Genomic DNA, 27,285 nt, shown 5'->3' with positions numbered 1-27,285 from the left:
ATTAAATTGCTATCGCCCACCTAACCAAAGCAATGCTGAAATTGAAGAATTCTTTGAATTGTTTCTTGATTTAATTGATAAAATAGCTTCATTAAATATACCCTACTTTATCATGGGAGATTTCAATTTTGACCTATTCAAAATAAATAATATAAATAGCAATTCTATGAGAATCATTGAATCTTTTTCTTTTAACGGTATCATAAATACCATTACCAGAGCCACTAGAGTTACTAGAACCACAGCAACCCTTCTTGATTTATTCGGGGTGGGGAACTTCATCCAAAACCTGATGTCATCTTTTGTTCTAACTTCAAAAATCTCCGACCACTTGCCGATCATTAATTCATTCCGAATAGACAAAGTAAATAAACCTAAACTTCCGGATTTTTTTGAAAAAAGAGAATTAAATGACGAAAACTTCAATGTCTTAAAATATGCACTCTACCACACTAACTGGAATCATGTCCTAAGTCAAGACAACGTAAACATTGCTTATAACAATTTTATTTCTACCTTTATTAAACTTTATAATGAAAAGTGTCCAGTTAGAAAAAAACGGAAAAACAAACGCACCCAACCCCAGCAACCCTTCATGTCAGATTATCTACTACGTTGTAGACTGCATAGAGACATTTTGTATAGTAACTTTTTAAATAACAAAACCATAGAAAATGAAAGTATTTACAATGTCTATCGGAATAATTATAATAGGCAAGTAAGAAGAGCAAAAATTGATTATTATAGGAAACAAATTAGGGACGCAAACGGGGATGGAAAAAAACTTTGGAAAACTTTAAAAGAAGTCATTGGTTTTAATAAATCTTCTCCTGAGTGTACGTACCTACAAGTAGGACCAAACAAAATTGAAAACAACCAAGAAATAGCCAATGAATTTAATCGTTATTTTAGCCAGATTGGGTCTTCCCTAAGGCCTGAAATTCCTTCCACCCCTAAAAACTTCTTCGAATATTTACCCCCCCCCATGCCAGGATTCCCTCTTTTTCGTACCCTTGTACCCCTTTAAAGGAAGCCTGCAAGAAATACCACGCTTTAACTGCTGAAAGACTGCCACAAGTAGACCCAATTCCCCAAATTTGAAGCCTTCAGCTTCTATAACAAAAAAGTTCTAGGTATTTTAAAATGACATTTTATGTACAATGAAAATTTTGAAAGAATTACAGTGCTAATGTTAGAAATTTTGAAATTAAACTACGTGGCCTAGAAACAAAATTATAAGCTTATTTTTGTCATAAATTTAGGCAACCAGTAACTAATTATATTTTTACAATAAAAATACCCATTTTTATAGTCAAAATCATTAAAAAAAATTAAGTTTAACTTGTGTTGTACCGAATGTACTGTAGCCAATCAGAAGGCTGAATCAGCTCAGCAACCAATCACAGCTGAGTTTCTCCCTTTGTTTCCGCTATGATTTTCGTTTAAAAATGCAATTTAAATCGAATTTTTTTCATGGATTTTGACTATGAGATGTGGTGTTTTTATTGAAAAAATGTAATCAGTTACCGGCAATGTAAGTTTCTGACAAAGATAAAGTCATAATTTTGTGTCTAGGCGACGTAATTTAATATTGTTTTTTCTTTTATAAGCATTGGAAATCTTTGAAAATTTTTATTGTACATAAAATGCTATTTTGAAATGCCTAGAACTTTTTTGTTATTGAAGCTGAAGGCTTTAAATTTGGGGTATTGGGTCTACTTGTGGCAGTCTTTCAGCAGTTTAAGCGTGGTATTTCTTGCAGGCGTCCTTTAAGGTTATTAATATTATTCGCAGTATTAAACCTAAGCGTTCCACGGACATCAATGATGTCTCGATGTTTGTCTTGTCTCGCTGTGCTGATACCATTGCCACCCCCTTACACATATTTATAATTTATCACTCCAGAATGGCATTTTCCCAGAAAAAATGAAAACCTCAAAAATAGTTGTTCTTCATAAATCTGGTTCACTCAGCGAGGCAGATAATCATCGAGGCATTAGTCTCATTGATAATTTTTCTAAGCCTATTGAGAAATACGTCTGTGACACGCTGGTTAAGTTTCTAGAAGACAGGTCTTTTTTTAGCAATCGCCAGTTTGGCTTTATGAAAGGAATCTCAACCTTCCATAATATACTAAATTTAAGCACAATGATTACCCAGGCACTCAGTCGAAGCGCTTCCTGTATGGCCATATTTTTGGACATAAGGAAGTGCTTCGACATGATTAACAGGGACATCCTTTTTAGTAAACTTGAGAATTCAGGGATAAGAGGGGTTGCCCTTGAGTGGTTCCGTAGTTATTATGCAAATAGGAAGCAGCGGGTGTTTTTTAAGGGTCTCTTTTCCTCTACCGTTGAATTCATTATCATTGGCGTACTCCAGGGGTCAGTCCTGGGACCTATTCTTTTTTTAATTTTCATAAATGACCTCGTTTCATGTAGCGAAGAGATCTTAATCAATCTCTTTGCTGATGACGCGATGGGCTTCCTTGAAAAACAGAATATAATCCAATTAATAAACCTCGCAAAAGAGCTTGTCCCTAGACTGACCCAATGGTATAACTCCAATAAACTTCTTATACACCCCCGCAAGACCAAATGTATGGTCTTCTCCTCCCCCCGTGAGACACTCACCCCCGTTGAGCTCGCAGCCAAGACCAACTTCGAAGTTTACGTAGATATGAATAACCATAATGAAAATAATGAATTAAAAATTACTAAGTTGGATCTTGTTAGCGGTACCAACGAGGGAAGTATTAAACACCTTGGGATTCAAATCGATGAAAAAATGAAGTTCTCTTATCACCTTGAAAAAGTCTATAGTAAAGTTTCTAAGATAATTTATAGTATGAAAGTAATGCGACACCTATTGGATAAAAAACACTTAAAGTTACTCTATACTTCTTACATTAAGTCGAATATCTGTTGTCTCCTGTTCACTGCTTGCCCTATGTATTTGTTAGCCCCAATTATTAAACTCCAAAAGCAAGCCATTAGAATAATTGAAAATTTACCAAGCAGAGCTCACACAGCAGAATTATTTAAATCTAATGGCATACTCCCATTCAACCTATTAATCGAATTTAATGTCTGTAAGTTCATGCACGCCTATAAATTAGGCAATTTCCCCAAAATTTTTGAAAATACTTGGAATTTTATTCAAGACAGACATACATACGGCACGAGGAACAGGAATAACTTTGCTTACGAACCGGGCACAAATAGAAATTTTCTCCTGCACGCCCCTCTTAACTCTTTTCCAACTATCTTTAACAGTCTTCCACTTGAAATAAAGACAATTGATAACAAAAATATTTTTAAGAAAAAATGTTTTACTTATTTTATAAACAAAATCGAATTTTAAGTAAAATGCAATGTATATTATCTTTCTTATCCAAGAAAGAATATACCCAAACTTTTTTCATATATTCAAACCAACCAGGAAAAGTTTCTATTTCTTGCCCTTGACTTTCTTGTAAGCATAAACTTATCAAATGATATTATATTATCCTAACCAAACTATATTCTTCTCTTCTAATCTCGAAATACAAGGAATAGGTTCCGTAGGAACCGACATACATACCTAAGTATAGAGTAGCTTAGCTTAGCTTGTTTTTTATCCATTTTAACCATGTTTTTTATTTTATTTCATTTTATTTTATTTCATTTTGTTTTCCTTTTATCTAGCAGCTAACGAATCACGCAACCTCTATCTAACAAATAAAACAACAAATTTTAATTGAATTTTTAGCCAAAAATTTATTATTTATTTAAATTTTGATATCGAAAATTTTTTAAAATAGACTTTTATCGTAGACTGGTCCTAAGCTCTTGTACATAAGCTCCTGCACATCTATTCGTCGTACTCCTCGCTGGAGTCGCCGTATGCGCCATAGACGGGCTCTTGGTCAAGTAGGTTCTCCAGGATGTCCTGCTGAGCTGTGACCAGGCGGTCCATTGAGGCGATGGCGTCCATATTAGCGTGGAAGGACCGGGCGTAGGTGGGCAAAGCTTGAATTAATCTAACAACCAGCCCATAGTTCCCGTACATACAGGAGAGGATCTCCTCGTCGATAACACCGTAGGGATGGACCGCCGTTGTCGAGATATTTATCGTTACCCTGTAATTACTAGTGTGAAACTGTCCTTAGACACGGACATAATTTCACTCTATAATTAAATAATTTGTTACAAGGAACCAGTCAGGACAGGGTTGCCAAAGGATCACAACGGGAATAGCGACTTCTCACGAAGGTTTCGGTTCCTTAATTGTTCCGAATTTATGCTTGGAGGAGTTGCAACTGATAGTAGGAGGATGTCTGAATCACACAGAAAGATATTGTATTGTTTATTATTGTTAAGATTTGTATTTGCACATATAACATTGTATCGGCTTGGCAAGCGTCAAAGTACACCAGTGGCTCCACAACCCTTAAAGGGTTATGCCAACTATCTGGTACAATGTTGCATGGAATTTTTCTTGTAAAATGATATTTTTTTATCCTATATGAATTTGGCTTGGCAACTAGGTGGAGACGAAGTTCGGCCAATTCCATGCTAGGTACCTAATAATAGTTATTATGTAAATTATTCTTTTTTCTAAACTTGTAACCAAATAAACAAACCAGAAGAAACAAACCAATCAAAGCATAGTAACTTTAAAAAATGCCATATATCTAATAAAATCATGTTGTACCTTTTAAAGGTAGGTGGAACCTCTGCTAACCCTTTTCTTTTTGGTTTAGAATAGATTTGCCAAGCAGTACGTATTTGGATACTTTTCAGTAAGGTTAGGTAAACCCCTAGAAGACTTTCATAAACAAAAATATAGTTTTTTTTTCTTAAAATAAAAACTCTAGAGGAGAATAAAACTCTCAAATTTTATCATGAATAGGGCAATAATGTAAAAGCACATAAAAAAAAAGAAATATACAAGAAGGTAATATATAATGTCTAGCTGACAGAATAAAGTTAAAAGAATGACGTTATAAACCTGAATTCATAAGCATTCTTATATTTTAGTCTAAAATATAATGACGAAGTTATTTTGCAATTTTATACTTTAACCATCCATCTTAAGAAATTGATTTTTAAAATGAAATCTATAGGATTCCTATAACATAAAGCCCAGCAATTTCATTTTAAACATGTTGATTTGAAAAATTTGTACATGAAATTGTCTTTTAAATTGAATCCTATAACGATTTGGCATTCTATTTATATCAAAATAGTATAAAACTGTAATATTGTTAATAAAAACGTATTAATTAATGGAAAAACTCTGTACATCAATTAAGCATTAGTATTTCTATCCAAAAAAAAATTCTCCAACCTAACGAAGATTTTAATAATGTTTTCAATAGAATTTTACACTATATCTTTACTTACAATCAGCATTATGTATTCTAATACCCCATTTAATTTCTTATTGGGGGGTTAGTTTTTTATTCTAGGGGCTAGGAGATCCCCATCACCCTAATATGACAAAGCCCCTAAACATGACTTTACATGTCCAGCTATTTAAGAGACCTAACTGGACATACATAGACACAACATAGAAAAGCGCATGGTACTAATTGTAGAGTATCTTGACTGCAAGAAAAAGCCTCATAACAAAACAAAGAAAAACTCTATATTGATAAGATAAATATATTAGTCTATCAGCTTAATATTTATATATATATACGTACTATGTTATTTTTATTGACCTATTAACCTACTTATACTTATAGAATCTGCTAGGTGCTTCACCCCTAGCGGTTATGTGAAATTTCTTACTCGTCTGAAATCATTTGTGTAAAAAATTATTTGTGAGGGGACTTAGACATTTTAGAGGGTGGAGGGGGAAATGGTGTCCAACACACCAAGAAAATAGCTTAAAACCTTCGTTTGTCTAAAAAGTAACTCACTATCAGCGATCAAGCGAGAAAATCACGTTTAACCCATAGCGTTACAGACTGACTGACGGACAGACATAGCGAATTATAGAGTAGCTTTGCTACTAAAAATCATATAATTATTATTAGAATTTTTTGTCATATTTACATAAAAATAAATAAGGTACAAAATATGGTTTTTCATCACGGTCAAGAACCGTATTTTATTTAATGGAAATGAAGTTGATCCTAAGACATGATGAAAGTACAACACCCATGGTTTTTTCCATCTAATATAAGGTTTTGTTATTCTTTAGCCTTGCATGATTTTCTTAATTAATCTATGTACCTACATATTATAGGGATCTAAAGGGATAAGACAATTGCCGATAAATTAATGTACATACCAAATGATGATAAACAAAAATTACCACTTCTGTAGATTAAAATTAGTGGTTAAAATGTTTGAACACTCAACTTAATGAAACAAACTATCGAAAGTCGCCTAAGTTGATAAGCCAACGAATAAGATAATGTTATCATAAAACTTTAGCGAATAGTGTAATAAACAGAGCATTATCCCCTCTCTATCTTTTACATATATTATATACATTCATTTTTGGTTTCACCCCTTGCTTATATGCAATAAATGTTGAGGGGTAACCCTTTAGCTGGAGAAACTTTGTAAAAATAGTGGTTACCCTAAATGTACCTTGAGACCACAGAACCCCCCCCCCCCCCTCCATATATTAATTTTAAAAATTAAAAATAAGTTAGGATCTGGGCCTCCTGAAGAGGTTAGGTATATGGAATAGAAACTACCCCCCCCTCCCTATTTAAAAATAAGGATGATGGTTATAGTTTGGCACTTGATAGAAAACCACTAGATAACTTACCCCCTTAAATAATAGCATAAAAATATCTTTTGACCATTACAAAGCTTACCTAAAAAGATAAAAAATAAAACTGTAGGATAATATTCTATATATAGAAGAGACTAACTAGTCTATCTATCTTATCATGCAACTATACTGTCTACATTTGTATATATTTATTTTTCTCGTATTCATTCGAATCCGGTGGATAGGAACCGGTTCTCATCCATACGAAAAATTATGTCTAGCATCGTATTATATCCAGCTTTCTACGAATATAAAAATGTACAATTATAAGATTAAAACCAGTTTTTTAGCCCTGAGGTGCCGAAGGCACAGGCTTAGAAAACTGGTATTAATCTTATAATTGTACATTCTATATCCACGGAAAGCTGTTTATAATACGATGTGAGAAATAACTATTCTAAGCCTTTCTTATTTATATCCTCGCATGTTTGCTTTAATGAATTATAACATACATATCTACCTGTGTCTGTCTGTCTGTCTGTTTATCTATCTATCTATCTATCTGTCTATCTATATACAGGACAATTGACAATAAAATTATTTAACATCAAAATTCATGTAGGAAAATTCTAATCTAGTTAAACGTTTTGTTAGCCACGAGTGGTCAAAGAACCGACTAACAAAACTGTAATTATTTTATTTTAATATTCGTGGAAAATTCTCTGTAATACGATGTTATTCATGTAGGGCTGAGAACCTATTCTAATCCAGCGGATATTAATCGGTTTCGAACACATACTGGAAAAGAATAGTATCATATCCGTAGTGTGCAGACATTTCCACATATGTATAACATTAGTAAATCATCAAAACTGCATATTATTACAATAACAGCCATTCCTCCTGTTTCATTGCTGAAACACCCATAATTTTTTTATTTGCTAATAATCATTTTGCGGATTTGGGTGCACACCCACATTAGTGTAAGTAAAATGAAGCCATATACTTTTTTTAATGTTTAAAAGAAACAGAAATAAGATACAAATTGCAGTTATACTAGAAGGAAAATTAGTACATATTAACCCTAAATTTTCAAAGATTTACAGAGATTAGTCAGAATCAAATAAACATATTTTTTCTTTCTTCTATTACAATGCAATGTTAATATCTGCTGGTTCTGAACACAAAATACTTTTAACTACCACAGAATTTAAAAAAAACAGGTTTCAGACTATTTTTGTAGCGGGACAAAGTGTCTCAAAATCAGCCATGTGACATCATAAAAATGGGTGATTATTAACCTTCTCTTTTTAAGGGGTTTTCTTTCCTACATCTCCTCTCATCTCCCTCATTTTTATGACGTCACATGGCAAATTTTTGAGACACTTTGTCCAGCTACTATTTTTCGATAGGCCCTGGGGATTGTTCTAAACTGTCCTCCAATGGAAAATTAGGCTGATCACCCCTCATCCTCTTTATTCCTCCAAACAGAATTTTTGGGGGGATGTGGGTTACCGTTCATCCCTTTAATCGAAATCCCAACAGAGTATACGGGCGTAGCCACTAAACTTTAATAAAGTGGAGGACTAAACATATCCAAGGATCTAAAGGGATAAGACAATGAACTATAAAGTTATATTCCTCTTCAAAGATTAAAAACAAACAAAAAATATCCCTTCTGAAGTTTACAATTAGTGGTTGAAACGTTTGGACACTCAACATAATAAATAAATCAATCAAAATTCTTTAAAAGTCCCAAAAGTTTTTCAGCCAACGAAAAAAAAAACGTTATTATAAAACTTTGGGGACTAATGTAATATACAGCCCATTGTCCCCTCCCTCCCTGAAACATATCTATATTACAAACTTTATACAGAGCATTGTTGGCTAGAATTGAATCAAGACAAAAGTAAGTGCCGAGCCCTGGGACCTATGTATGGTGAAAATAGACATAAAACCATGATGATTCCAGGTAAAACCAAAATATTTCAGCGGGGGCTTTTTGAGAAAATTAGATTTGAAAATTTCAAGTTTAATTTTCACCCGCTAGGAGTTGCTGCATAATCATGACAAGAAAAGCAAATGTTATTCATTTTAAATTTTGAACAACTTTGCTTTTATAAAGTTCTTCATAAAACCACTCCTGAAGGGAGTTAATAAAGCAAGTGATAAAAATGGCCATTTATTAACTCCCTTCAGGAGTGGTTTTATGAAGAACTTTATAAAAGCAAAGTTGTTCAAAATTTAAAATGAATAACATTTGCTTTTCTTGTCATGATTATGCAGCAATTTTTTTTTGGGGGGGGGGTATTTTTCCCAGAGGTCTATATTCTTTCGGGAATGGAATAGCCTTCCCTCCCCCTTAATAGTCATGAACCTTCCCACGACCTATAAGTAGCTTCACTGTAAAGTTCTGTCAATTTTAAAGATTTATTTACATTAAATATCAATAAATTCACATTATTTTGTGTCAACTATGAATATTTTCTTACCAGTAATGATATTAATATATTGAGGCACTAACCTACTACGTCATAGAAAAAAAACAAATATAAAAACTTTTATTACATATTACGTACGTAGTAGCTAGACTAATTAAATAATGCCAGAAATTAAGGTATTCATATTCTAAAAATCTACTTTTTTTAAACAGTGATTCTTTTCTATATATTAGGATTCTCTGTAACGGCTAGGTGGAATCAACAATTGAGGCATGTTTGAATTTATTATTACTTGGATCTTACACAAGATTTTCATGTTTTCTAATAAAGTGAAACAAACAGCGGGCTAATATTTCATACCCCTAATCAACTTCCTTTATCCCATCCCATCCACTCCAATTGGATGAACGAACATACTAATAAACGAGTTCCATGTTAGCAACCTAAATTGACGACTTATTTTCTCTGTCATAATATCCACGTATATTCAAGATCTATTATGTTATAGTTACAGTTAAAGCGTAGTTATATTTCATTACCAAAATTGCTTTCTTTAGTTAGTATTAATTAAGATTGTAATAGAACTAGTTTATATAGGTTAAAATGTCAATACCTGGTGTTAAATAAAATAAGCAGAAGTTGTATGTGGACACAATTCTACCAGATTGACAGGGAAAACTATTTCCAGTATTACCGATAAATATTCGCTGGATTATAACCGGTTCTTTTCCATACTGAATTATCATGTATAGCATCATATTACAGACAATTTTCCACGAATATTAAAATAAATCATAACATTAATACCAGTTTTAATCTTAAAATTTCATTTTGATATAAGCTGTCCATAATACGATGCGATAAATAGATATTCATGATTTTTTTCTGCCCGCCAAATAATACTTTTTAAGTACTATTTTTGGTAATATTACTTTTCATTTATCCTGGTATATTCATGGATATAATTTAATATAACATTTTCAGTAAAGGTTATTCGGTAGATTATGTAATATATTGATTTTATAAAGAATAAAGGTTAACTTTTTTGGTTGATTTACTTTTGAAAGCATTATTAGATATACTTATCCGGGTAAAGTTGCTTTCGTAGCAAATTCTTCGTATTTTTCATAGTAGCTTTTCTCCTATTTCTAGGCCCTGCGGGGGGCTCTAATCCTGCGGGGCCAATTGCCTAACCCTGTGGGGAAATCACCTAACCCAATATAACCTAACATAACCTAAAATAACGTATAAAAAGCAATTTTAAAAATACGACGAATCGCCCTTTTAAGGGGCGTTGTCACGTGAGGGACTATTCCCACTTAATCTTATCTATAAACTACCAAAATCGACATATAATTACTTGAATATTGCACCAGATTTTACGGGGGGGGGGGGGTATCGTTAGAGTATCATTTCATCCTACTTAATGAACGAACTGACAAGTTCCATGTTAGCAACATAATTTGACGACAATTTTCGGATCTACTGCAGTTCCACGGTAAAATATTGATGGTAACGCAATTTTCGAAAAATCTATTAATTTTAAAGGCTGCTAGCTGTCAAACGGCTGAACGTACAGATCATGCCTGCACACTGTTTTAAGCGACATAAGAAGGCCTACAAATAATCTGGAATAGCCATAAATCAATAATGCATAATTATCTCGCAGTGCAGAGAAATGCGCGAAAAGGACCTATTTTACGCGTTTTTTCTTCAGTGAAGCTTTCCCTGTGCATTATTAGACCTTGGCTATTCCAAATTATCTGTAGGCCTTCTTATGCTGCTTCAAAATGGTGTGCGGGTATGATCTGTACGCTCAGGAACATTTTATAAATAGTTCATATATCCATCTATCTATGTTGTTATTAGTACATTGAAAGGTATAGTAGATTATCGTCTAATCTGAGGATTAATATATACAAAATATATTAGGCTGATTTTTTTTCTTTTTATTTATTATTAACAAAGTAAGAAGGTCTATTAATAGTAGCAAAGTATTTAAAATAAACTAGCGAATGCGCTTCCAACATTAAAAGCTCTGTAATTGAAGACCATGACTTAAATTTATAAATAAAATAGCCTAAAACCATCCCGGGAGCTATAAGTAGCTTCATTGTAAAGGAGAACCATATCAGTTCAATATAAGTTCCTTTGCTAAAGCCAAAAAAGACTACTACTTTATTCAATAGTGTTTTGTAGGAGCATGTTAAAGTATCAGTGAATTACAGACTGACAGATCAACAAGTAACACAGCTGCAAATTCACAAGAAGAGCATAACATACCTAAAATTATACATAGAACAATTATTAAAATAAATTAACAGGGTCTCAATGTGTGTTTGTGTCTGTATTACTGAAGGATCTCGCTTTACCGCTGGTTCTCTATTACTATTTAACGTCTGTAGTGCCACTAGAGGCCTCTAGAGGCGTAGCCGCAAGGTATTTAAAAAGCAATGAATATGTAGTATTTCCCCTTACTTCCCCAGCTATAGAGTAGCTTCGCTTTCCAGCTCTAAGCCCATAAAGTTGAATTCCCTCTACCACAAATATAATTATAAGTCATTCTATTAAAAGTAGGAAAGTGGGGAGGGGGAGAATATGACCCAATTTTACAAAATGGGATTGAAGAGAAACTCAATATTCCAATTCCGTCGCTCTATAAAACTTTCTCCACTTTCAATTGGGAAAAAAGTGATTCATTTTTTTTTCTTCTATCGGAGACTTTAATCGATATCAGAGATACAGGGAGAGGTAAATGAGAGGTAAATAATGCCTCCCCGAGTTGCAAGAGATTTCCCAGTTTGAAGTGGGCCTAAACGTATAAGAAGAAAAAACCTCCCAGTTTTTTCTTTAGCCCGGAATGCCCGGGTAGGGTTTACAAAACTGGTATTTATATTTTTATTTCATTATTCGTAGAAAATTGTCTTTAATACAATGCTATACACGATTTTTCAGTATGGCTTAGAACCGGTTATAAACCGGCGGATATTAATTGTTTTGAAACTATACTGTAAAAAAATACATTTGTATATCTTTTTAAAACAGCGATTGTATCGTTACACATTTTTATTAAATCCCTAGAAGCTAGGGTAGAGGTCACTAGTATATATAGATTTACAAAAGTACTGTCAATATAACAAGAAAAAAAACAATAAAAGGTATCAAATAACAATATTACAAGAACAAGCATGTCCTTCAGTAGCGCAGTTGCAACAACTAATTGCCAAAAAAGATACTTTTAGAAAAAGTATAATAAATGATAAAACAATTTTTAAAAGCGAAGCTTTTCTATAATTAGGGTCGGTCCGTCCGTCCGTACGTCCGTCCACCCGTACGTCCGTCCGTCCGTCCGTACGTCCGTCCGAGATAGATAGCTTTTATTCGTTAATGTAGGCATGTTAGAATTGTCCTATCGATTTCAAACTTTGCATGAAGATTCCTGTAGTAGTTGGGTACGATTTAGAAAGCGTAGCAACTCTATAATCATTACCAAAATGTCCGTACGTCCATTTTAAACATGTTGATTTTTCTACTTTTTTAACAACAAATTTTAAAGTGTTTTAATTATCCGTTTGATCTGATTTTTGGTATATTGATTCCTGGGACAACAAAGAACAATATTATAAGCGAAGCAACTCTATAATCAAGTCCAAAAATGTAAGTATGTCCTAAAATTTATCCTGCTTCAAGCAGTTTTTTCAACAAATTCACTTACAATTTTGCTTCGACTCTAATACTTTTAAATTCTGATTATTCAGTTCAGATACCATACAAGTGTTAATGTCCGTTTGTCCTACCGTTTCAGTGCTTCGCTTTTATGGATGTTGTCATCCTTGTTTGGAAAGCAATTGATTATGAATTTTGTTTGTATGTACTGGAGGATCTCGCTACTTGCCTAACAGATATGGTTCTTCTTTACAATGTCCCTTCGCATAGGTCCTGGGAAGGTTTAAAACTATTTGGAGGTGGCCGCTAGTAGGGTTTTTTCGTCTGAAGCTTAAGATCTCAATAATTACTGAGCCAATGGAGTTATTTTTTTGTAAGCTTTATATAGCTCTTGTGAATTGATTTATTATTACTTGGATCTTACTCAAGATCATCATGTTTTCTAATAAAGTGAAACGCGTAGCTGGCTAAAATAGTGATACCCCCAAGCCCACTCCTTTACCCTATTCCCTCTCCTCCTACTGGATGAACGATATGACCAATAAATTATGTTCACGTTAGCAACCAAAATTGAAGAAAATTTTCCCCCTGACATAATGTTCACATAAATTCTATATACATTCTCCTGTGATGATTTTAGGTCATTCTATTTTTATTAGAGTAAAACACTAGAGGGAGAAAGGATTAAATAACTGTATGTTCCCATCGCAACCGTCTTGTGCAACCTTTCTATTGGGTCATTAAAAATCAACCAATGGTGTCGCTTAACACAGCCAAGTAGAAGAATAGTTATTTCTTGCATCGTATTATAAACGGCTTTCCGCGGATATTGAATGTACAAGTATAAAATTAAAACTAGCTTTTTAGCCCCGAGGTGCCGAAGGCACGGGCTAAAAAAACTGGTTTTAATCTTATGATTGTACATTTTTATATTCGTAGAAAGCTGGATATAATACGACGCTAGACATAGTTTTCTCGTATGGATAAGAACCGGTTCCCATTCACCGAATTCGAATGAATACGAGAAAATAATTTAGGAGCAGACGAAGAAGGTCGTTGAAAAGGAAGGGAGGTAGTTGTCTGTATATACATCTATACTATAGATCTGTAACATGATGAGACACTAGTTATAGAGTAGCTGTGCCACTAACTAATATCTTATTGCAGGAAAACTGTTGTAAAAACAATACTTCATTAGCTTTACAACATATCTGTATGTATATTTATATAATAATAACATTTATTAGGTCATTTCAGAATGTACAGTCTTAAATTTTCTTTGTTGATTGCAATTATTGCATGCTTACAAAGTACAGAAGGACTAAATTTATTTTTTCTATCAATACTTTTGTATAAGAATGCTCTAAAACCTCTGCAATTATAAAGCTTCTATAAAAAATACCATCAATCAGAAACCACAGGAAGGTGGGTAATGGTTTCGAATTTTGGGCTAAAACCGAAACAAAACTAAAGAAGTTAAAAGTTGTATCTACTATTGCTTTGTCAGATGCGTGACATCAATAACAATATTAAGGGGAATGACTTGACTCAAAACAGGCACAACTCATTACCATGCACAGTTAGGACTTACAGGCAAAGGTCGTGCAATCCCCAGAGGTTTAAATCTGGTATAAACAATCAGACACACATCCTGGTATTTTTATAGGAAAGAAAGGTTAAAGCCACAAAAAATAGAGGGCATAAAATGGTAATATATAAGTGTACAAATATTTTAGGTTATGTATCAAGGTATACAAATAATTCTTCAGTTTAAACTTTGAATGGCCAATCAAAAAATTGACAAAAAACAAGTTTTACTCCAACTTTACTCCAACAAAATATTTAATTTTCGTCAATTTCAATTATTTTGATGAATAGCAGCCCCTGCACAAAAACAGCCATACAGACAACAGACCTTTTAATTGCAAGACATTTGTCTAGGTGTCTCAACTTGTAGGGGTATTTTAGCGCCTTAACACTCCAATAAATTGATATTTTTAACGTCTTTTGTTTATTAAAGTAAAACACTAGAGGGAGAAAGGGTTAGATAACTGTATTTTCATATCGCAATGACCTTTTTCCGACTCTCAATTGGGTCTTTGAAAATCAACCAATGATAATGGGAATATTAATACATCCAAGTATCATAAAACAATTTGCTAGAAGACGAAAATGGTCATTGAAAAAGGGGGAGAGGTTATGAGGTAGTTATCTGTTTATACATCTATACTATAGATCTGTTTTTTGTGTAATCTGAGTTGATAAATCTTACTAGATAGCCCTGGTAAGATATCATGTCTAGGTAAAAGACTAATTTATCTTTTATACTCTCATTTATCTATCTATTCCACATCTATCTATCTATCTTCCTCTGGAATTTTCCCAACATGGAATGTAACTGTATTATGCAATTAGAGAACTCAACCCAACCAACTTTGTTTCTGCATAAAAGAAAGAGAAGTTGCTTAATTATATTAGGTTAGGTTAGGTTGATAAAAGGTTAGATTAGAACCCTGTGGGGCTAGGACCTAGCAATATATTGGTTTTGCTTGTATAAAAGAAATTTTAGGAAACAAGAAATAAAAGTTTTAAGCCTCACCGGTGGCTATAGAACTACGATGTAATATTCCTACGAGGTAATATCCATACCGGGCTCTTCTAACCCTTACTTTATCCAACCTAACCTAGAATAAGCATTACAAATACGTTTTGTTTGTGTGACTTTTATACTAATTGATTATCGAATTGTTTTCATAAACAATAAAGGCAGTAAAAAATTTTAGTTTATATTAACCAATTTATTCTAGAAATAAAGTTGTAAGCTCTTAAAATTAGACAATAAACAAAGATTTTTTTTCCTCGACGGATAGTCAACCAACCTTCGCATTCCAGTAATAGAGAAGCTGCAATTATAAAAATTTTGGCAGAAGAAGGGGGTATAACACTCCATAAACAAAATACAGGGTAATACCTCTATTTTTTATTCCAATATGTAAGTATGTATATGAATATATTATTTTGTTCGAAGTAAAGGTACAGTTAGAATAAATAAGGAGAAAAATCTACCCATTAATTGCATGGTTTTTGTCTGACAGTCTCTATTTTAGTTATGCAGCTGGCATAGCAGCAGTTTTTTAAGCTATTAATGTCAGTGTTATATCACCTCCGAGAAAATTTCTTTTTCTAGCTTCTCCGCCTTTTGAAAATGGAATATTAATACTATTATGTTTTTTTACTGGCGGAAAATTTTGATGCAAAATAACTTTCTGTTTATCCGTGAATAATATTTATGCAGCAATACAAATCTTTTCTTTTGTTACTGCCAGGGATACAGGGATATAACAATACAAGATAATTTTGGTGACCCTTTTTGTCTGCTAACAAATTGTTTTCTGTTTTTTTTTGTAGAGACTCATCTGTGTTTATATTTCCGATGCTATTAGCTGATCTTAAGGACCCAATACAAAATAGGAACATGACCCTCTATTCTTTTACTTTAATGATGTTTACAACGCGGTTTAATTTATCTATTTTATAATATTATTGAAAAAGTACTTATCATAAATCTTATTATATTTAAATCAACATAAAAACAATTAAAGAGTTCAAATTTTAATTTCAGGTTTTCGTAGGGAGGGAAGGGACATAGGAATTAAATTTCACTGGTGCCCATAATCTTAAAAACATTTTCTCTTACTTTTGGCTTTAAAACTTTTGTTAAAATTTAATTGGGTTAAAAAAACAAGAAGTGTCAAAACTTTTTCACCACTAATTTTAATGTACAGAAGTATGTATAGTAAGGTTTTAAGCTATTTTTCTGCTCTTTCTTGAGCTCCTAGCTAGTAACTTTATTTAGTAGTTTGTATCCTAATGCTGGTTAGTTTATCTATTTTACTGCTGACAATTTTATTATAAAACCAGCATAGTACGTATTTGAAGCTTAACAAGGATGACAACATCCATAAAAGCGAAGTACTGAAACGGTAGGACAAACGGACATTAACACTTGTATAGTGTTAGAACTTAATTATCATAATATAAATTTATAAGAGTTAAAGCAAAATTGTAAGTAAATTTGTTGAAAAACTGCTTGATACAGGAACATTTTTATGGACATACTTATATTTTTAGGACTTGATTATAGAGTTGCTTCGCTTAATACATTATACTTTGTTGTCCCAGAAATCAATATACCAAAAATCAGATCAATCCGATGATTAGATCACATAAAAATTGGTTGTTAAAAAAGTAAAAAAATCAACATGTTTAAAATGGACGTACGGACATTTTGGTAATGATTATAGAGTTGCTACGCTTTCTAAATCGTACCTAATTACTAAAGGAATCACCATGCAAAATTTGAAATCGATAGGACAATTCTAACATGCCTAAATTAACGGAAAAAGCTATCCGTTACGGACGGACGGACGTACGGACGGACCGACCCTAATTATAGAAAAGCTTCGCTTTTAACAATAAAAGTAAAAGTGACTAAACTAGTGTTTCATATCTAGGACAATATTTAACAAAAACAGAAATATAATAGTTATTTCTCGTAACGTAATATAAACATCTTTCCGCGGATATAAAATAAACAACTAAAAGATTAAAACCACTTTATTTTAGTCCCGAGGTGCCGTAGGCACGGGCTAGAAAAACTGGTTTTAATCTAATGATTGTACATTTTTTATTTTCGTAGAAAACTGGGTATAATACGATGCTAGATATAGTTTTTTCGTATGGATAAAAACCGGTTCTAATCCACCAGATTCTAATGAATACGAGAAAAAGTCTCCTTTAATCTAAATTAGGTATATTGAGTATAGGGATTTTAATCATTTAAATTATTTTAAGAATTAATGTAAATTTTGAGTAGGTATACGATTTTTGTCAAGGAGTCCTGAATATTTGTAGGGTTTCTTAGTCTTGAAATTTCCCTTGCCATCAAATGTCATTAGCCTGATTTAACAGCAGAAAGTACTCGCTATACTCCAAAGAGGAAGGGAACATTGGACTGTAAATTAAACTGGTATTAATCTCAATTGGTTTTGATGTATCTCAATTTATCGTCTATTGTCTTATCCCTTAACCCTGAACGGTGGGGGGGAGGGGGCCTTGAACGCCCCCCCCCCTCCGTTTTTTTCTATCTCATTTTCTGTGTGTGAAAGATAAAGAGCCCAAAATTGCTTGACTTTTTAAGTATGGGTATGACACATAACTGAGAGTTGGAATATTTTGAATATCACCATCCTGGCGGGCACAGGATGCCAGCAAACCTGGCAGGGTCATCTAGATAAAAAGCAAAAATATTTTTTTGACTTAAACAAAGCATTTTATCTTACCAAAATACTAAAATATCCTCAAGTAATACATCCTCATATTAAATACAGGTGTTCAAGTCAATTATCAAAATACTAAAATATCCTCCAATAGTACATCCCTATATGAAATACATGTGTTCAAGTCAATTTGAGGTTCCAGGTATGATCTTGCAGGTCCTGATCCTCCAGGTCTCCAGAAATCTTTAAAAGGCTCCTGTGGCCGCAATTTTTGACTTAGAGACTTCAAATTTTAAACTTAAGCTTTTCTTACATGTCTACATAACGCATAAAAATTTCATAAAGATCCGCTGCCGTTTTAACGCCGACCGCTGACTGCGGCGGCTGGAAGCTGCCAAGTACAGCTGCGGCTGCTGAAATTTATATTTTTACATTTCTAATATAAAATTTACATAAAGATAAACATTTTCTGCTAAAAAAATATTTTCTAGCTAAAAAAATAAGAAAATTACAGTCGTTACAGACCTAAAAACAAAAATTGTTAAATAAAAGGGTGAAGGAAGCGAAAATTAACTTTGACTTACTTAAGGTCGAAAATTCATTATCAAACAGGAGACTTGCACAAAAATTTTTAGCCCTCTAGCGCTAATGGGAACTGAGATAAAAGGGGGGGGGCCGTTGAACGTCCCCACCCCCCGACCGATTAAGGTGCGGCAAGGGGCCCGACTGTTAAGGGTTAAGATTTCTCCCTACTCTGACTTTGGAAAGAATTCTTTCATGTTATTTGTAGTAGATAGCTAAATCTAAATTATATTGTCAGTTTAGAGAGAGAAATCGATATATTATTACTTGGATGAAGCACCAGATTTTCATGTGCTCTGATAAAGTGATACTTACAGCTGGCTACAATAAAGATACCCCTCATTTACCCCCCTTTACCCTATCACCTTACCTCTTACTGAATAAACGAAATGACCAATAAATGATTCCATATTGGCATGCTAAACTGACGACAAATTTTCCCCTGTCAGAATATCCATGTATTCTATATCCATTGAGAATGTCTAGTTTTACAGGAATTGAGGGATAGATATAGGTTGGGGGGGGGGGGGGGCGGGGGATTATTTAGTCCACAGTATTAGACCATTTTTACATGTGGATACAGGGACAGGAAATTGGAAGATATATAGAAAAAATAAGAGGATAATAAATCAAAAAAGAAAATGATATACTAAATACTGAATCGGCTGTTGACTCTTCTTTGCAGAAGATTGACATATGCCCTGGGGGGGCTTTTAGGCTATTTTGCTTTTGTGTTTAAGTATAGGAATGGTTTTAAGCTACAGATCCCCTAGAAATGAAGCCGCTAGAATATTATATAGTATGTTGTATTACAAACATATACTTCAAATGAAAAATCAATTGCAAGACTTTTTTTACTTTATAATGGGAAATACAATATTTTGTTCAGATGTTCTAGTTGAGTCATCTGTCATGTCACTATTGATAAATTAGATCTTAAAACGGCTAATGGATCTCTACTTTAAGGAAGATTCCAATTGTTCCTGGGTATGGGCTAAGCTAATTTAGGGGGTAGAGTGTATAACAACTTTTAGAAAAAAAGCTACTATAAAAATGGCTCCATATGATAGTAGTGATGTTTTGTCCCAGCAGAAAATGAAAATAATGCTCTTGATTTCTTTTCATCTGCTACTTTATTCCAACAAATTTGTGTAAAATCACGTTCACAAGATTGTGCTATAAAACTCAGACACACTGCGTTGTTCTAACCATGATGCGTAGCAACTACAAAACTTTCATGTGCATCTGTAGGATTATTTTCTCTTTTTTGTGTGCGCATTTTGGGAACTTTTTTGGCGAAGAGTTATAAAATAAAATGCACTGAAACAATCAATAGCTACTTAAAAAGTAGAACCCAATATCCTTAAATTTATTATAAGATGATTTTATGAATCTGTATTTAAAAGCAAAATTAAATCAGTCTAGTTTTTTCCAAATAATTCAAACTTCTTAACAAATTCTCTCAGAGGCTTAATAGGAAAAAACAAAATAAAAAGATAAAGAAAGGAATAACTCACTCGAAGCAGTTTACTTTTCTTTTCTAATTGAACTGCATTACAATTTACTGTCTAATTTTATTGGAAATGTTGTGCTGCGTTTGTTATGGACATACTTGACCTCTTTTATAGATATCTAAATTGGTAATATATTACATTAATGGGAATAAAGCTATGTATATGGTGGATTCTTAAAAATAGAATCTGTTATTCGAGAAGGGATTGATTATTACTTGGATCTTACACCAGATTTTCATGTTATTTATAACATAAAGTGAAAATTTTAGCTGGCTAAAATAACAATCTGCCCCCTTAACCCCGTTCCCCTCCCCTCCTACTGGATGAACGAACTGACCAAAAAACGATGTCCATGTTAGCAACCTAAATTGACGACAATTTTTCCCCTGTCATAATATCCATGTATTTTCTAAATCCATTGCTAAAGGGTAGCAGAACCATCAAATTATTTTTGTGAATATTATATCTTTTTAAAAAAGAAATAAAAACATTTATAAGTAGCGAAGTACCAAACAAATCATGGATTAAATACCAAACAAAGTGATTTGTAGAGCAGATTTTCAGAAATCACAAAAAAAGATAATCAAAGGTAATGGAAATTTCACTAAACAATTCAGTTGTATGAATAGCAGGTGAGAAATTCAAGCTTTTCAAATTTCTCCTGTGACAGGCAGACATACTGGGTAGTTTTTTTTAAGTATGTCCATTCCATATTTAAATTTCCGATTTTTAAAGAACCCAACTCTGACCTATTTTTTAAAAAGATATCAGTAAACATTAAACATTTTGTTAAAGTCCATTAAACCAAATTTTATATGTTGTATTTGTTAGATAGCACAGCTACTCTATAATTCAATATTTTCTGTTTTCTTACTGCTGCGCTTACTATGGAAAAATATTTCCTTATTTATCTAAAAATTCATCTCTATATTATTATCAACAAGTTGGTTCAGCCCTAGACTCTATGGGAGGGCAAAGGAGGTAAAAAAAATAGCCTAAAACCACCCAAAGATATTTATAAAGCTTTCCTGAAAGGTACAATCAATTCGGACCAGCAGTTTCCGAGATCTTAAGCTTTAGTCAACAAAAAATATCAAATAGGTATTTTTATCCATTATTTCATTGATAAATTTTGCTATCAATCCATCTTTTAATTTACTGATATATCTTATTATTCAATTTATCAAATAATATTGATCTAGCTCACAAAATTAAACATTTATCCATCCATCCATCTCCATATCAGCTTTTAAGCCTTTTATGCGCCCCTAGCATCTAGGGGCTCTATATTCGGAGGGTACAAAAATAACCTAAAACCATACCCAGACTTATTTGAAAAAATTAAATAGCCTAAAACCCTCTCAGAGCCTATAAGAGGCTTCACTGTAAAGAAAAACCATATCAGTTTAGAGGTTAGCGAGATCCTTCGCTACAGACAAAAAAAGCTTATTACTTTAAATTATACTAGCGGCTTCGTCCCTAGCCTCTAGGGGCTTTGTCCCAAGAGGTGATCAAAAAAAATTTTGGCGAAATTCGTAAAAGAACCAAGGAAATCTTCTGCATAAAAAAGGACCAAGGAAATCTTCTGCAAAAAAAAGGACCAAGAAAATCTTCTGCAAAAAAAAGGACCAAGGAAATCTTCTGAAAAAAAAATTAGGGGGGGGGAATTTTCATTTTGGGGGGGTTGGGGGTGTCCCACCCCCCAAGAAAATAGCTTAAAACCACCACAGGACCGATAGTTATATACCCTGAAGAGTAGAATCCAATCGGTTCAGTGGTTACCGAGATCTTAGGCTTCAGACGGACGGACGGAAAGACAGACATCAAGCTACTTTGTATTATAGACTAGCGGCTTCGCCCCAAGCCTCTAGGGGCTTTGCCCCAAGAGGTGATTAAAAAAATAAGGCGAAATTCGTTAAAGGACCAAGGAAATCTTCTACTAAACCTAAAGAACCTAGGAAATCTTCAGCAAAAAAAAAAAAAAAAAAAAAAAAAAATGGGGGGGGGGATTTTTTTGGGGGGGGTTGGGAATGTCCCACCCCCAAGAAAATACCTTAAAACCAACACAGGACCGATAGTTATATACCCTGAAGAGTAGAATCCAATCGGTTCAGTGGTTACCGAGATCTTAAGCTTCAGACGGACGGACGGACAGACAGACATCAAGCTACTTTGTATTATAGATGATATATATATTGAGATTTAATAATTTAATTTCCCTTTTATCTATTTATCAATAAGCCTCTCTATCTATCAAGTCATTAATTACTGTATCTATTTTCTTTTTAATAATCTATCCATCTATTTTTGTGTTTATTTAAATAAAATTTGAATGTCAATGTTTCTCTTTTCTGAATTTTCTAGGTCGACTCGGGACCCATTACAATGCATTTCCACAACACCACGCATACAGGGATACGACAATGGAGACTCGGGACCCATTACAATGCATTTCCACAAGACCACGCATACAGGGATACGACTAAGAAGGATAAATTATTCTTCTCTCAACTTTATAATGTAGAATTCTTATTTATATTTAAAATAGAAGTGGAAGTAAATTGTTGCAAATATTGTTCTCTTCCTCCCTGGTTTTCTCTATTTCTCATTTTATCCATTTTCTTGGTTTTCTCTCTCCCCTCTCTCTCTGTCTCACTCTCTCTCCTTTTCTACTCGCTCTCTTTTTGCAAATATATCCTATATACTGTGTTTGGTATACATTAAAATCGTTTTCTTTTCTGTATACATTACAAAAAAATTATCTTTAAGAAATTGTATTTTTAAACCTAAGATTTCAATCTTTCACTTCCTGCTCTCTTTTTTTAGCCTAAAACCTTCCATAGGCATGCATGAAGCTTCTCTGGAAAGCACTAATGTAATTAGCTTATGCCTTTTTTATTATTATTCTATTTCTGTAACCTATGTATTATATTTTGTTAATCTTTCTTCTTATATTTCTGTCTGTCTGTCTATTTATAAATCTGCCTACCCCTATATCTGTACATTCATTTATCTGTTAATCTATCCATCTTTCTATCTATCTGTTCATCCATCTATATATGTCTTGAAAATACCTATCTTTATATTTCTTTCTCTCTATATATATTTGTCTATTTATTCATCTGTTTATCTATCTGTCTGTCTATTAATATGTCTCGCAATATGCTTTCTATATATATATTTATCTGTCTATCTATCTATCTAGTTTATCTATCTTTCTGTCTATCTATGTGCCTATCCATCTACATATTAAACTATCTGTCTATCTATCTAACTATATATGTCACTATTTCAAAGCTATTTCGTACAAGATACAAAACAAACATACATACATAATAAGTTTCATATATGGTTTATATATAAATAATAATAATTTATATATAATATATATGGAAAAAAACTACACTTTAGTTTAGATTTCTAAAAAATTGTATTATTTTGTATGAATCCAACTTTGTTTTGGTGCTTTTTTCTTTAAAATAAGCCTTTGTGAAATTATAAATTTCACCAAATAAAAAAATTAAAAATGTATATATACCTTTGAACATAATAACTACAAGATAGCCTCTATCTATCCTTCCTTCATCACCATTCTGTTAAATATTAACAGCAAAATTATATTATCTCATTTTTTAAATAACTTTCACTTAAATGTAGATATATCGTACATATATATATGGATATATGTTATTATTTATTTTCTGTGGATAGGACACAACAAAAAGCTGTGTTTTTGTGTGTGTTTGTGTGTGTGTATGTATAGTTGCAAGTGTCACGACACACGGTTTCGCCAAAACTGCGTAATTTTCAAGCTGAGAGGGGGGGCAGGGCGGAGGGGGGCGCGGGGGAAGTGAGGTTTGTCAAAAAGACACTCACGCACTTTTAGATATAATGGCTGGTTAAAACATTTTTGTAAATGATTATAGAATATACGTGAATATTATGACAGGGTGGAAATTGTCGTTAATTCAGGTTGCTAACAAAGAACTCATTTATTGGTCAGTTAGTTCACTAGTAGGAGAGAGGGGATTGGATAAAGGGGATGGATGGTGATATATTGTTATTTTAGCTCGCTGTGAGTTTTACTTTATCACAGAACATGATAATCTGGTAAAACATTCAAGTAATAATAAATCCATTATTTTGTAGGGCTTTTATAAAAGCTTAGAGCACAAAATTAGAAGGATCGGAAAATGTACAATTAGTTCATATTCTCCCAATTTTAGATGTTTGAAATACCCTTTTATGGAGGGAGCAAACTGGAGAAAAAAGGGATGTAGATCAGTTCATTCCCCAATAGTTCCTTCTCTTCCTAGAGTCTGAAATATTATTATGATTTTACCTAACTTTCATTTAAGCAATTGTGTGTAGATTGTAGCTCTATATTGAACAAGTTGTTGTTCCTTGATATTTACTTATTGTCTACAGTATGTACAGCAAGATATCAAAAAATCTATAATTTTCAGAGAATATTTCTAGGGGTCCTAAAAAGATTTTATAATATTTTTTGTGTAGGTTCAAAGCGTCACCCCTTGAAAATATGAGAAATAAAGTAGTCCCCAAAGTTTTATAGTTTCCCTTTTCGTTGGCCTAAAAATTTTGGGGACATTTATTGTATTTTCATTGGTTGGTTCATTAAATTGCGTGTCCAATGTCTCAACCACTAATTTTAATCTACAAACGAGGTAATTTTGTGTATCAGCATTGGGGATGTGCATGAATTTATCGGCCATTGTCTTCTCCTTTCGATCCCTGTACCTCTCGTAAATATGATAGGCAAATTGACCGATAAAACAGGTGGAAAGATTGTCTATCTTTATCAAAAGATCGTGCTAACCACTGGACCGATAGATAGGTCCTGGAAAGGTTTTTACGTGATTTTTGTATGGGTAGCTTTACTCTTCAAGAATAAAACCTTATGAAAAATGTAAGCTATTTTTTTTTTTAATTTAGATATAAATTTGGTTATTAAAAAATAATGCAATTTTTAGGCTAAGCCATCGGAGTTGCTCTTTACTCTTTTGAAAGTGGGGAAGTGAAAGGTAAAAAAGAAGGGTTGCATATATATATCTTCTGTCATGCACTGGAGGGGGAGGGAGGGGTGAGATAGGAGAAAAAGGGAAAGAAAAGAGAGATGGAAAGAGAGTGAGAGAGAGGGCCAAGTTAAGTTTCATGTTCATATTCACATCTTTTCCTAACAAAATATAAACACTTTTCTAAATGCAGATTTAAAGCAATGTAATTTATAGCAGTTGGGTATGAATTGGTTCTTTCAGCTAGAGCTATATTTGAGTTTTAGAAAATAGCTTAAATATAGTTTACTTACAGTTGAACAAAACTTTTAGGGGAAATGTGGCTAAATTTTGAATTTATTATTTTTAAATTTAGAATATACCATATTCTCTGCTCCCATTCAATAGGTTTCACATAAAATACAAAATTTAAAAATCCTCTTAAAATTTCTTAATTTGCAAAGAGGTACAAATTAAGTTTCCTCCCAAAAAACGTGTTACTATTCTAACGTCTAAGTCCTAAGCATCTCAGGACTTTGTATTCAGATGGGAATGTTGAGCATATAATGGCTTAAAACCATTCCAGGACTTATGTCAACCTTCCTTAAAAAGTGAACCTAAATGATTCAGCGATTAGCGAGATCTTAACTTTTTTTTCGCCTTGAAATGTACTCTTTATCCAAAAATATTTAAGGAGAGGTGTGTTAAGTTGAGTTGCTAAGGAAATAGAGAGAGAGAGAGACCTATTAGGCCTGGGGGGATTTCCACATACGGAGAAACAAAAGGGGAAAGTGAGAGCAGGAAGCTGCCTTCATGCAATACAAAGGGGGATGGGGTCATCGAGGATCCCCCTCAAAGGGAAATTACCGGGGGGGACGTGCAAAATAAAGAGAAGGTTTGGCTCTTTTGCTTTCTTCCTATATATATATGTACAGCTTTCGCTATATCAACAGATATAAAAATATTATAATAACATTTGGCCTATATTTTCATTTCGTCTTATCATTTACGCATTAAGAATAACACTATGCAATTTTATGACTCAATGTTCTTAGTTTATTCTTTTTATTGTTAAAATTGTAAGTAAAGATTGCTCTAATTTGAGTGAAATGAATCTTTCTCTCACCCTCTCACCCTCTCTCTCTCTCTCTCTCTCTCTCTCTCTCTCTCTCTCTCTCTCTCACACTCTCTCTTTCTTTCTTTCTTAACCAATCTCTTTCTCTTTCTCACGCTCTCTTTTTCTTTCTCTCTCTCTCTTTCTCCTTTTCAAGTAAGCTGGTTTTCTCAGTATAAAGCAGTTGAACACCCTATTTATGATATAAACATATATAACCCTCAAAAACTATAAAAAATACAATAGTGGAATTCTTAGAATGATGTCTATCTGTCCGTCTGTCTGTCCGTCGGTCCCTTAAGATCTCGGTAACCACTGAACCAATTAGATTCTACTCTTCAAGGAATATACCTATTAGTCTTGTGGTGTTTTTAGCTATTTTCTTGGGACGGGGGGGACAGCCCGAACCCCCCAACCCCCCCAAAAATATTTAATTCAAAATTGGTGGTCGCAGCACCAGAGGTACTTAAATTTTTTTAATAACCTCTTAGGGCAAAGCCCCTTGAGGCTAGGGGCGAATCCGCTAGTAAAGTATATAAAGTGTCTGTCTGTGTGTATACGTCTGTACAAAAGGATCTCTGTAACTGCTGTACCGATATGGTTCTCCTTTACTGTATACATCTCATAGGTCCTGGGACTGTTTAAAGCTATTTTTGGGGGATGGTACCACCACCCTCCCAAGAGAAATCGCCCCTAGTAAAAAATGAAAACTTTATAACTAATTGCTATTCACAGTCTTAAAAAATTTACCCTTATTTGCTTATTAATGATTGATATCTTCAAAACAAGGATGACAACATCCATAAGTAGCGAAGCTCCAAAATTATGAATAGACATCTGGGGAAAATGATCTATAGAGTATGTTATAAAAAAAACTTCAATAATAAAAATCACGAAACCTTTTTAAACTCAACCCGTTTATCTTGAACAGTAGTTAAGAAAATGACAAAACTTTAAAAA

The 27,285-nt window shown here is 33.2% G+C and overlaps 1 protein-coding gene across 2 annotated transcripts in view; it reads right to left on the bottom strand.

Moving 5' to 3' along the window:
- The window catches only part of Ypel (Yippee-like), a 130,856-nt gene extending 106,857 nt beyond the window's left edge, over window positions 1–23,999 (bottom strand). For both annotated transcript variants that reach the window (XM_080171639.1, XM_080171640.1), the window contains exon 1: window positions 23,738–23,999. The gene's annotated coding sequence lies outside the window, so the exon portion shown is untranslated. The remainder of the gene's footprint in view (window positions 1–23,737) is intronic.
- Between the last annotated feature and the right edge of the window lie 3,286 nt (window positions 24,000–27,285).

This window comes from Acartia tonsa, chromosome 9, assembly GCF_053477335.1.
Source record: "Acartia tonsa isolate MP-2025a chromosome 9, ASM5347733v1, whole genome shotgun sequence".
NCBI classification, from domain to species: Eukaryota; Metazoa; Arthropoda; class Copepoda; order Calanoida; family Acartiidae; genus Acartia; species Acartia tonsa.
The sequence above is the reverse complement of the archived record's forward strand: the minus strand, read 5'-3'. Positions and strand labels throughout refer to the sequence as shown.